Source organism: Bison bison, unplaced genomic scaffold, assembly GCF_000754665.1.
Source record: "Bison bison bison isolate TAMUID 2011002044 unplaced genomic scaffold, Bison_UMD1.0 scf7180017864508, whole genome shotgun sequence".
In the NCBI taxonomy this organism is placed as follows: Eukaryota; Metazoa; Chordata; class Mammalia; order Artiodactyla; family Bovidae; genus Bison; species Bison bison.
Window position 1 is genome coordinate 7714914 of NW_011495064.1, and position 12473 is coordinate 7727386.

At 43.7% G+C, this 12473-nt stretch overlaps 1 pseudogene; it reads left to right on the top strand.

Annotated features, from left to right (window-relative positions):
* Positions 1–8761: 8761 nt before the first annotated feature.
* Positions 8762–10021, top strand: LOC104980853 (annotated as a pseudogene).
* Positions 10022–12473: the final 2452 nt, after the last annotated feature.

A 12473-nucleotide genomic window follows, 5' to 3' on the forward strand; every position in this document is an offset into this window, starting at 1 on the left:
TTTTTTGTACAATTTCTTCTGTGTATTCTTGCCACCTCTTCTTAATATCTTCTGCTTCTGTTAGGTCCATACCATTTCTGTCCTTTATCGAGCCCATCTTTGCATGAAATATTCCCTTGGTATCTCTAATTTTCTTGAAGAGATCTCTAGTCTTTCCCATTCTGTTGCTTTCCTCTGTTTCTTTGCATTGATCGCTGAGGAAGGCTTTCTTATCTCTCCTTGTTTTTCTTTGGAACTCTGCATTCCAACGGGTGTATCTTTCCTTTTCTCCTTTGCTTTTTGCTTCTCTTCATTTCACAGCTATTTGTAAGCCCTCCTCAGACAGCCATTTGGCGTTTTTGCATTTATTTTTCTTGGGGATGGTCTTGATCCCTGTCTCCTGTACAATGTCATGAACTCTGTCCATAGTTCTTCAGCACTCTGTTTCAGATCTAATCCCTTGAATCTATTTGTTACTTCCACTGTATAATCATAAAGGATTTGATTTAGGTCATGCCTGATGGTCTAGTGGTTTTCCCTACTTTTTCAATTTAATTCTAAATTTGGGAATAAGGAGTTCATGATCTGAGCCACAGTCAGCTCCCAGCCTTGTTTTTGCTGACCTTATAAAGCTTCTCCATCTTTGACTGCTAAGAATATAATCAATCTGGTTTTGGTATTGACCATCTGGTGATATCCATGTGTAGAGTCTTCTCTTGTGTTGTTGGAAGAGGGTTATTGCTATGACCTGTGCGTTCTCTTGGCAAAACTCTACTAGCTTTTGCCCTGCTTCATTTTGTACTCCAAGGACAAATTTTCCTGTCACTCCAGCTGTTTCTTGACTTCCTACTTTTGCATTCCAGTCCCTACCATGAAAAGGACAGTGGGTGTTAGTTCTAGAAAGTCTTGTAGGTCTTCATAGAACCGTTCAACTTCAGCTTCTTCAGCATTACTCATTGGGGCATAGATTTGGATTACTGTGATACTGAATGGTTTGCTGTGGAAATGACAGAAATCATTCTGTTGTTTTTGAAATTGCATCCAAATACTGCATTTTGGACTCTCTTGTTGACTCTGATGGCTACTCTATTTCTTCTAAGGGATTCTTGCCCACAAGAGTAGATATAATGGTCATCTGAGTTAAATTCACCCATTCCAGTCCATTTTAGTTCACTGATTCCTAGAATGTTAATGTTCACTCTTGCCATCTCCTGTTTGACCACTTCCAATTTGCCTTGATTCATGGATCTAACATTCCAGGTTCCTATGCACTATTACTCTCTATAGCATCAGACTTTACTTCTATCACCAGTCACATCCAAAACTGGGTGTTGTTTATGCTTTGGCTCTGTCTCTTCATTCTTTCTGGAGTTATTTCTCCACTGATCTCCAGGAGCATACTGGGCTCCTATCAAGTGGAGGAGTTCAACTTTCAGGATCCTATCTTTTTGCCTTTTCATACTGTTCATGGGGTTCTCAAGCCAAGAATACAGAAGTGTTTTGCCATTCCCTTCTCCAGTGGACCACATTTTGTCAGAACTTTCCATCATGACCCATCTTGGGTGGCCATACATGGCATGGCTCATAGTTTCATTGAGTTAGACAAGGCTGTGGACCATGTGATCACATGCTTAGTTTTCTGTGATTTGGCTTTCACTCTGTCTACCCTCTGATGGAAAAGGCTAAGAGGCTTATGGAGGCTTCCTGATGGGAGAAACTGACTGAGGGGGAAACTGGGTCTTGTTCTGATGGGTGGGGCCATGCTCAGTAAATCTTTAATCCAATTTTCTGTTGATGGGTGGAGCTGTGTTCCCTCCCTGTTATTTACCTGGGGTCAAACTGCACATGGTGATTGCAGCCACGAAATTAAAAGACCCTTACTCCTTGGAAGGAAGGTTATGACCAACCTAGACAGCATATTAAAAAGCAGAGACATTACTTTGCCAACAAAGGTCTGTCTAGTCAAGGCTATGGTTTTTCCAGTGGTCACGTATGGATTTGAGAGTTGGACTATAAAGAAAGCTGAGCGCTGAAGAATGATGCTTTTGAACTCTGGTGTTGAAAAAGATTCTCGAGAGTCCCTTGGACTGCAAGAAGATCCAACCAGTCCATCCTAAAGGAGATCAGTCCTGGGTGTTCACTGGAAGGACTGATGTTGAAGCTGAAACTCCAATACTTTGGCCACCTGATGCGAAGAGCTGACTCATTGGAAAAGACCCTGATGCTGGGGAAGATTGAGGGCAGGAGGAGAAGGGGATGACAGAGGATGAGATGGTTGGATGGCATCACCGACTCAATGGTCATGGGTTTGGGTGGACTTCAGGAGCTGGTGATGGACAGGGAGGCCTGGAGTGCTGCAGTTCATGGGGTCGCAAACAGTAGGACAGAACTGAGCAACTAAACTGAATTGAACTATGGTGGAGGTAATGAAGCTAATGGTGACCTCCTTCAAAAGGTCCCATGCACACACTGCTACACTCAGTGCCCCCAACCCTGTAGCAGGCCACTGCTGACCCAGGCTTCCACCAGAGACTCCTGAACACTCCTGGGCAAGTTTGAGTCAGTCTCTTGTGGGGTCACTGCTCCTTTCTCCTGGGTCCTGGTGTGTACAAGGTTCTGTTTGTGCCCCTCCAAGTGTCTGCTTCCCAGTCCTGTGTAAGTTCCAGCAGCTCAATGATGGGGTTAATGGTGGCCTCCTCCAGGAGGGCCTATGCCATACCCAAGTCTGCTACATCCAGAGCCCCTGGCCCTGCAGCAGTCCAATGCTGATCCATACCTCCACAGGAGACACCCAAACACAGTTCTGGCTCAGTCTCTGTGGGATCTCTGGGTCCTGGTGCACACAATATTTGTTTGAGCCCTCTGAGGGTCTCTGGGAGGAATGGGGTTTGATTCCAAATGCAAATTCGCCCCTCTTACCATCTTGCTGGGGCTTCTCCTTTGCCCTTTGACATGGGGTATCTTTTCACAGTCACTCCAGCTCCACGCAGCCACCACTCCAGTGCGTAGTACCGTCTTGCTGGGGCTTCTCAGTTGCATCCAACTCTTTGTGATGCTATGTACTATACAGTCCATAGAATTCTCCAGGATGGAATAGTGGAGCGGGTAGCCTTTCCCTTCTCCAGGGGAACTTCCCAACCCAGGGATTGAACCTAGGTCTCCCGCATTGCAGGCAGATTCTTTACCAGTTAAGCCACAGGGGCAGCCTGAGATTCATTTACTCAGAGTAAAAGTCAAGGAGGACTTCTCACATGGCTCAGTGGTAAAGAATCTGCCTGCCAGTGCAGGAGACATGTGTTCAGTCCATGGGTCAGGAAGATCCCCTGGAGAAAGAAGTGGCAACCCACACCAGTATTCTTGCCTGGAGAATCCCACAGACAGAGGAGCCTAGTGGGTTACAGTCCATGGTATCAGTTCATGATATCGCAAGGGTCAGACATGACTAAGCAACTTCACTCACTCACTCACTACAAATCAATAAGAGGAAGACCAACAACCAGGTGGGTAAAATGGAAAAAAAAAAAAAACATGAGAAAGAAGGAATTTCACACAGAGGACACAGGATATACACGGGCAAGGATATCCCACCTTCCTATTAATTAGAGAACGTAAAATAAAACCACATGATAGCCTTTATATCACTGGACTGGCAAAAACTGGCACAATGTAAAATATGCCAGATATTCCTACCAAAATTACCAAATGTTGGTAGGAACATGAAGCAAGAAATGCTTACCCTGTAAAGCAGGGGCCCCTAACTTTTTTTGGCAGCAGAGACCGGTTTCATGGAAGACAAATTTTCCATGGACTGGGGTGGGACAGATGGTTTCAGGATCTTTCAAGCACATTAACTGTGCACTTTACCTCTCTCATTATTACATCAGCACCACCTCAGATCATCAGGCATTAGACTCCGGAGGTTGGGGACCCCTGCTCTAAAGGATACTAATGTGGAGAAAGCTAAGGATCACCGAATACAGTTGAAGATGTGTCTACCCAGTGATCCAGTGTTGTCACCTCACTAGACAAGCTCTCCAGTGGGTTCACACGAGAATTCTGGAAAGGTGATAATGTAGTAGACCACCTTGAGCTCACCTCCTCTTACGAGCACAGCAAAACCACAACTGCTCAACCATTAATGAAACAAACTGGAACCTAGCAAACAAGTTGTTGTTATTCAGTCACCTAAGTTGAGTCACACTTTTTGCGATACCATGGATGGCAGCACGCTAAGCTTCCCTGTCCTTCACTATCTTCTGGAGTTTGCTTAAGTTCATATCCACTGAGTCAGTGATGCTATCTAACCATCTCATCCTCTGTCCTCCTCTGCTGCAAACAAGATATTCTACTCCCAAAGACAAAGAAGAAACCACAATGAGATGGTAGGAGGTGATACACTGCCTAGGTAATCAAATCTCCTACCACATTGGGTCAGTGACTCATAAACTGGAGAATAATTATTTTGCAGAGGTTGTCCCACACAAGTGAGAGTTCTGAGTCCCACATCAGCCTGGGAGTCTGGCTTGGGAGGAGAAGTCCCCAGAGCATTTGATTTAAAGGCCAGCAGGGCTTGACAGAAGGTGCCCCATGGGACTGGGGGAAACAGACACTACAGCCATGGAGGGTGCCCATGACCAAAGGCAGAAGTAGTGACTTCCTAGAGGGCTCGCCCATGCCTACCTGCTGGTCTGCAGGGTCTCCTAAGGATATGGGGGTGGGGGTGACTGTGGCTCATTCTGGGGAAAGGACACTGGGGGCAGAATTATCAGGGAGCATTCATCAGCACAAGCTCTCCTGGACAGCTGCATTTTGGCACCAAGACTTGACCTTGACAACATCCTATCAGCTTCAGTGATGCAATGCCTCAGGCCAAGCAACCAACAGGGAGGGAACCCAGTCCTACTCATCAGCAGACAGGCCTGAAGACTTCCTGAGCCCACAGCACCCACCTCTAGATGCACCACTTGACAGGACCCTACCCACCAAAGTGCCAAGACCGAGCTCTACCACGGGTGGGCCAGTACCAGCACCCTCCCACCAGGACACCCAAACAAGTCTCTAGACAGTCTCATGCACTAGGGTGTAGATACCAGAAGCAAGAAAATTATGGTCCCACAGCCTGCAGAGATGAGTCTGCTAACAGATCAGAATCTACCCTGGGACTATCTGGCCCCTGGGTGATGAGAGGGAGGTGTTACTGATGGGACAACAGGACATTCCCTACAGAGGCCACGTCTTCAAGGTCAAGAAACATAACTAACGTCCACATGCATAAAAATACACATAGAAATTGACACAAAATGAGACAGCAAAGGAATGCATTTCATTGGTGGTTTAGTCACTAAGTCATGTCCAGCTCTTGTGACCCCATGGACTGTAGCCCCCCAGGCTCCTCTGTCCATGGGATTCTCCAGGCAAGAATCCTAGAGTGGGTTACCATACCCTTCTTGAGGGGAGCTTTCTGACCCAGGCATTGAACCCAAGTCTCCTGCATTACAGGGGAATTCTTTACTGACTGAGCCACCAGGGAAACCCAATGTTTTACAAGATGGAACAAAATAAAACCCCAGAAGAATAAGTGGAGAAGGAAATTTACCTGAGAAAGGGTTCAGAGCAATGATTGTAAAGATGATCCAAGAACTCAGGAATAGAATGGAGAAACAGCAAGAGAAATTAAAGGAATTTTTAAAAAAGAGTTAGAAATTATAAAGAATCACCCAGCATAGCTGAAGGCTACAATTACTGAAATGAAAATACATGAGAAGAAATCAATAGCAGAAAAACTAGGCAGAAGTTAAATGAGAAGACAGAGTAGTGGATATCCCTGCCATGGAATGGGAAAAAAAAAATGAATGAAAGAAAATGAGGACAGTTTAAGAGACCTGTGGAATAACATCAAATACACCAATGTGTGCATTATTGGTGCAATAATGGGGTTCCAGAAAAAGAAAGAAAGGACTGGAGAAATGGTACACCCCTATGGATAACAGTATGAAAATTCCTTTAAAAAATTAGAGCTATCATGCGATCCTACAATCCCACTCATGGGCATATATCCAGCCAGGAAAGACAAAAATTCTAACTCAAAAAGATACATGCACCCCAGAGTTCACAGTAGCACTGTTTACAATAGCCAAGGCATGGACGCAACCTAAATGTCTAAATGTCCATTGACAGACAAATGGATAAAGATGTGGTGCATAGATACAATAGAATACTTAGCCATAGAAAAGAATGAAACAATGCCATTTGCTGCAACATGGATGGACCTAGAGAAGTGAAGCCAAAGAAAAATATCATATGATATCATTTATATGTTGAATCTAAAAGAAATTATGCAAATGAACCTATGTACAAAGCAGAAATATACTCATATAGAAAACTAACTTCCAGTTAACAAAGGGGAAAGTGAGGAGGGGTAAATTAAGAATTTGTGATTAACAAGTACACACTACTATATATAAAATAGATTACAAGGATTTCATGTATAGCACAGGGAACTCTACTATATTGTAATAATTTATAAGGGAAACAGTGGAAACAGTGGCTGACTTTATTTTTTTGGGCTCCAAAATCGCTGCAGATGGTGATTGCAGCCATGAAATTAAAAGACGCTTACTCCTTGGAAGGAAAGTTATGACCAACCTAGACAGCACATTAAAAAGCAGAGACATTACTTTGTCAACAAAGTTTCGTCTAGTCAAGGCTATGGTTTTTCCAGTGGTCACGTATGGATGTGAGAGTTGGGCTTCAAAGAAAGCTGAGTGCCGAAGAATTGATGCTTTTGAACTGTGGTGTTGGAGAAGACTCTTGAGAGTCCCTTGGACTGCAAGAAGATCCAGCCAGTCCATCCTAAAGGAGATCAGTCCTGGGTGTTCATTGGAAGGACTGATGTTGAAGCTGAAACTCTATTACTTTGGCCACCTGATACGAAGAGCTGACTCATTGGAAAAGACCCTGATGCTGGGAAAGATTGAGGGCAGGAGGAGAAGGGGACAACAGAGGATGAGATGGTTGGATGGCGTCACTGAGTCAATGGACATGAGTTTGGGTGGACTTCGGGAGTTGGTGATAGACAGGGAGGCCTGGCGTGCTGCGGTTCATGGGGTCACAAAGAGTCGGACATGACTGAACGACTGAACTGAACTGATAAAGGAAAAGAATCTGAAAAAGAGTAGATATAGAAGTGTATAACTGAATTACTTTGCTGTACACCTGAAACTAACAATGTATTGTAACTATATTTCAATAAAAAATAAAAGGTTTAATATCAAGATACTTTATGGAAATTTCTAGCAGGGCCAGAGTAAAGGAGCCTACACGATAACTATGAGTTCATAACCCCCAGAATAAATGCTAAATCCCTGTCAAACTTTGTCTTTTTTTCCCATATCTGGTAGGTGACCCCTTTAAACATCTGAAACTAACATTGACTGAGTCAGGAGGGCTAATGTGATTTCCCCAAATAGTGCTTTGTTGTTTAAAATAAAGCAACTAAGAAAGAGTATGTTTAAAAAAAATAAAACAAATGAAAAAAGAGCCTATATGATAAAGAACCAGAGCTCATTTTGAAAAAAAACAAAAAAACAAAAAAAACGCTTAATCTTTATTTGGCTGTATTTGGTAGAAGTGTAATTTTAGAGAGAAAAAGAATGTTTCAGAAGATATTAAATTCTAGTTTTGTTAATTGAGGTGTATTGACTAAGGCTCAGTTCCCAGATAGTTCCTTGCTGTTATGTTATATTGTTTCAATGTTTAATTAATTTATTAAAAGGATACTGAGTTTCTAATGCTTATTTCAGTAATCATTGGATAGAGATCAGATGCCCCATGAAAATACAGTAATTAAAAGGCCTGTCTCCAATTAAGATGGAAGGACCTTTATTAGATACTCTGAACTATCGCCTCTACAGCAAAAGAAATGGGAATTGACTCTTGGATTAATATTTCCACTTAGAAAGGGCACTGCACTTGTCCATATAGAGGACTATTGACCTCAAAATCACCTTAAAACACTGCTCAGAGAAAAAGCTACCAGATCAGGTTAAGGAGAAGATGACATCTGAAGTGGAGAGCTGACCAAGACGCTGGACCAGACATGCATACCAATCGCTTTGATAACTGCTTACACTTTTGCTTAGGAACCAACTGTATTTCATGCTCTTATGCAAAGTTAACACAATTGCTTGGTTTATGGTCAGTTACCTATACACAGTGGGCTTCCCTGATGGCTCAGACGGTAAAGAATCTGCCTGCAATGTGAGCGACCTGGGTTCAATCCCTGGGTTGGGAAGATCCCCTGGAGAAGGGAATGGCTACCCACTCCAGGATTCTTGCCTGGAGAATTCCATGGACAGAAAAGGCTGGTGGGCTACAGTCTATGGTATCACAAAGAGTCGAACACAACTGAGCCACTAATATACACACCTATACCCAATATTCTTGGGTTACTTTGATGGATTTCTCCACTCCATGGCCCTTAGGCTCTTAGGACATTTATTCTAGAGGAGAGAAATTAATGTCTGTTTCAGAGACTACTGACATTACTAGGTGGGTTTCCCTCACCTGGCCAATTAGTAATATATGCTCTGACCTTGACCATAGATATGAATTTTCCTCTAAAGTTACTCAAGCTCAATCAAGGAAACAAGAAAAAATTTAGCCAAAATTTTATGGGATGGATTCTTGTTATTAACATCAGGCTATTGGTCATTTAATAGGCCACGCATGGAGTGAGAGCGGCTGTGGTCGCCGGGCTGAGCCGCGTGGAGCGTCTGGGACGTGGATGCAGCCAAGATCTCCCGCCCCCGCCCCGCCGAGCAGGAGCTGCTCCCAGACAAGATATGAGAAATGAGTGTTGGACGTCGAAGAATAAAGTTGTTGGGAATCCTGATGATGGTAAATGTCTTCATTTATTTGATTGTGGAAGTCTCCAAAAGCAGTAGCCAAGAAAAAAATGGAAAGGGGGAAGTAATAATACCTAAAGAAAGGTTCTGGAAGATAGCTGACCTTCATCGGGCATACTGGAACAAGGAACAAGAAAAGCTGAACAGGAGGTTCAATCCCATTTTGAACACGTTAGCCAACCAGACAGGAGAAGCATACCGATTCTCCAATATAAGCCATGTGAATTACTGTGAACCTGACCTGAGGGTCATGTCAATGGTTTCAGGTTTCGACAGTTTGCCAGACAGATTTAAAGACTTTCTGCTATATTTGAGATGTTGAAATTATTCACTGCTTATAGACCAACCAGACAAGTGTGCAAAGAAGCCCTTCTTATTGCTGGTGATTAAGTCCCTAACTTCACATTTCAATAGAAAGCAAGCGATTCGGGAATCTTGGAGCAAAGAAACCAATGTGGGGAACCAAACAGTGGTGCGAGTCTTCTTACTGGGCCAGACCCCCCCAGAGGACAACCATCCTGACCTTTCAGATATGCTGAAATTTGAGAGTGAGAAGCACCAAGACATTCTTTCGTGGAACTACAGAGATACATTCTTCAACTTGTCTCTGAAAGAAGTACTCTTTCTTTTGGGTGAGCACTTCCTGCCCAAATGCCGAGTTTGTGTTCAAGGGCAATGATGATGTTTTTGTGAACACCCATCATCTCCTGAATTACTTGAATAGCTTATCCGGGAACAAAGCCAAAGATTTGTTTATTGGTGACGTGATTCATAATGCTGGATCTCATCGGGATAAGAAACTCAAGTACTACATCCCGGAAGTTGTTTACACTGGCGTCTACCCGCCTTATGCAGGAGGAGGCGGATTCCTCTACTCTGGCCACCTGGCCCTGAGACTGTACAATGTGACTGATTGGGTCCTTTTCTACCCCATCGATGATGTTTATACTGGAATGTGCCTTCAGAAACTCGGCCTCGCTCCAGAGAGACACAAAGGCTTCAGGACATTTGATATAGAAGAGAAAAGCAGTAGTAACATTTGTTCCTATGTAGATTTGATGTTGGTACATAGTAGAAAACCTCAAGAGATGATTGATATTTGGTCTCGGTTGCAGAGTGCTCATTTAAAATGCTGAATTATATGCAAACTACATTTTACATAGAAATGTACCTCAAATAGTTCCCATTTGTGTTCTCCTCCATCAGAGGTCATTTCTATGTAAAACCATCAAAATTGCCTTTATAGGTCATGTCCATTTGACGGCCTCTAAACCCTTCAATTCAGATGATAAAGCATCTGCCTGCAATGCAGGAGACCTGGGTTCAATCCCTGGGTCGGGAAGATCCCCTGGAGAAGGAAATGGCAACCCACTCCAGTATTCTTGCCTGGAGAATCCCATGGATGTAGGAGCCTGGGGGGCTACAGTCCACAGGGTTGCAAAGAGTCGGACACGACTGAGCAACTTCACTCACTTCACTCGTTGGTCATTTAAGCTTAAAAACTCCCTTTTGTTGGGAACAATTAAATACTAAGCCTAGTAACACTAGGAAATTGGGCTGGGTGTCTTATGGACAATGCCAATAGATAATTTCCCTTGAAGATAAGAATTGGTATAGACTAAGTCAGATGACCTGCAGTATACTGGGCTGCACCTAGTAGAACTTTATAACTTGTTACTTACGACCTTACTGGGGCTTCCCAGGTGGCTCAGTAGCAAAGAACCCACCTGCCAATGCAGGAGGTGCAAGTTCGATCCCTGGGTTGGGAAGATCCCCCAGAGAAGGAAAAGGCAACTCACTCCAGTATTCTTTCCTGGAAAATCCCATGGACAGAGGAGCCTGGCAGGCTACAATCTATGGGGTCTCATCGGACATGATTGTGCAATTAAGTGAATACACATATGACCTTACTAATCCTGCTATTAATAGCTGTATTACTTCTAGATCCCCTTTCAGTAATCTCATGAACAAACTGTGTTAACAAGATAGTATCTAAAGAAAAAAGATCACCAGACACTGAGAAGACTGCATACGAGCCTACACACACTTCTGGTCTTTTCATCGACCTTCCGGGGGGATGGAGCTGTGTCTCCTTGGCTGGGGTGGTCATGAGCACCATCTGCAGGCTGAAACCATGTTCTGGTGAAAAACTTCAGGGTGAGGTCTATCAGAAAGTTCACCAGCTCATTCCCCCCACTGTCAGCTTTTACCTGGGTTCCTGTGGGGAATTGGGCACCTCAGGTCCATAGGAGCCCCTGGACTCCCTGTTCACTCTTCTTTCTACCAAGTGTTCCCTTCTTTCTACCATGATAGAGGCATGATAGAGGAGAACCTCTTTTGCTGTGTCAACTACAAATTGGCACTTGCCATCTTCCTCTACAAGGATTAAATCAGGTGCTGCTGCAGCTACTGATTTTCAACACTCCCTAAAAGGAGTTCAGGGTGGAGAGCAGCAATGCAGCATTCTGTGCTTGGATGAGGAGGGGGAGCCCAAACTCCTCATATCTGTTGTTGCTTAGTCACTCAGTCATGTCCAACTCTTTGCAACCCCATGGACTGTAGCCAGCCAGTCTCCTGTGTCCATGGGATTCCCAAGGCAAGAATACTGGAGGGGGTTGCCATTTCCTTCTTCAGGGGATCTTCCCTACCCAGGGATCAAACCTGAGTCTCCTGCATTGGCAGGCGGGATCTTTACCGACTGAGCCACCAGGGAAGCCCCTTCTATTTAGAAAAAACACTAAAATCCTTCATGGTGACAACTGCTCCTCTTGACTAGTAGAAACCTTATGTGAAAATATATGTACAGACTGCATGCACTTCTTCACTAAAATCACATATATACTGACGTTTCCCCTGCATCTTTGGAGTATTTTCTCAGAACTATCTGAGATGCCGTCCCTTGGACCATAGAATCCTCATTTTGCTCCAAATAAAACTTAATTCGCAACTCTCACATTGTACATTTAGAAAAAATTTTCCTCTTAAGTTTTAGCTTAGTGCAAAGTGTTTTCCTTGGACTGCAAGGAGATCAAAACAGTCAACCCTAAAGGAAATCAACCCTGAAAATTCATTGGAAGGACTGATGCTGAAGCTTCAATACTTTGGCCACCTGATTCGAAGAGCTCACTCATTGGAAAAGACCCTGATGCTGGGAAAGATTGAAAGCAGGACGGGAAGAGGATGACAGAGGGTGAGATGGTTGGATGGCATCACTGACTCAATGAACATGAGTGTGAGCAAGTTGGGGAGTTGGTGATGGACAAGTTTGGTGTGCTGCAGTCCATGGGGTCGCCAAGAGTTGGACACGACTTAGTGACTGAACAACAACATTCTGTGTTCCAATGTTATTCCTCCTGACAGTAGGGCATTGTTCCTTCCCCAATGGTAGCTTAATTTCTTTGGGTTACTTGCCTTCCAGGAATCCAATGCCACTGCCAAAAAAATGGCATTTTTGTTTTGCATATTTATCTTCTATGTTCATTCTCCAAAACTGAACACTTTAAGAGCAACATCTACCAATTTAGAAAGTGCATTAGGTTCATTCCAAATACACTCAATTTGGCAATTTTTCTCCTAATATGAGGCACT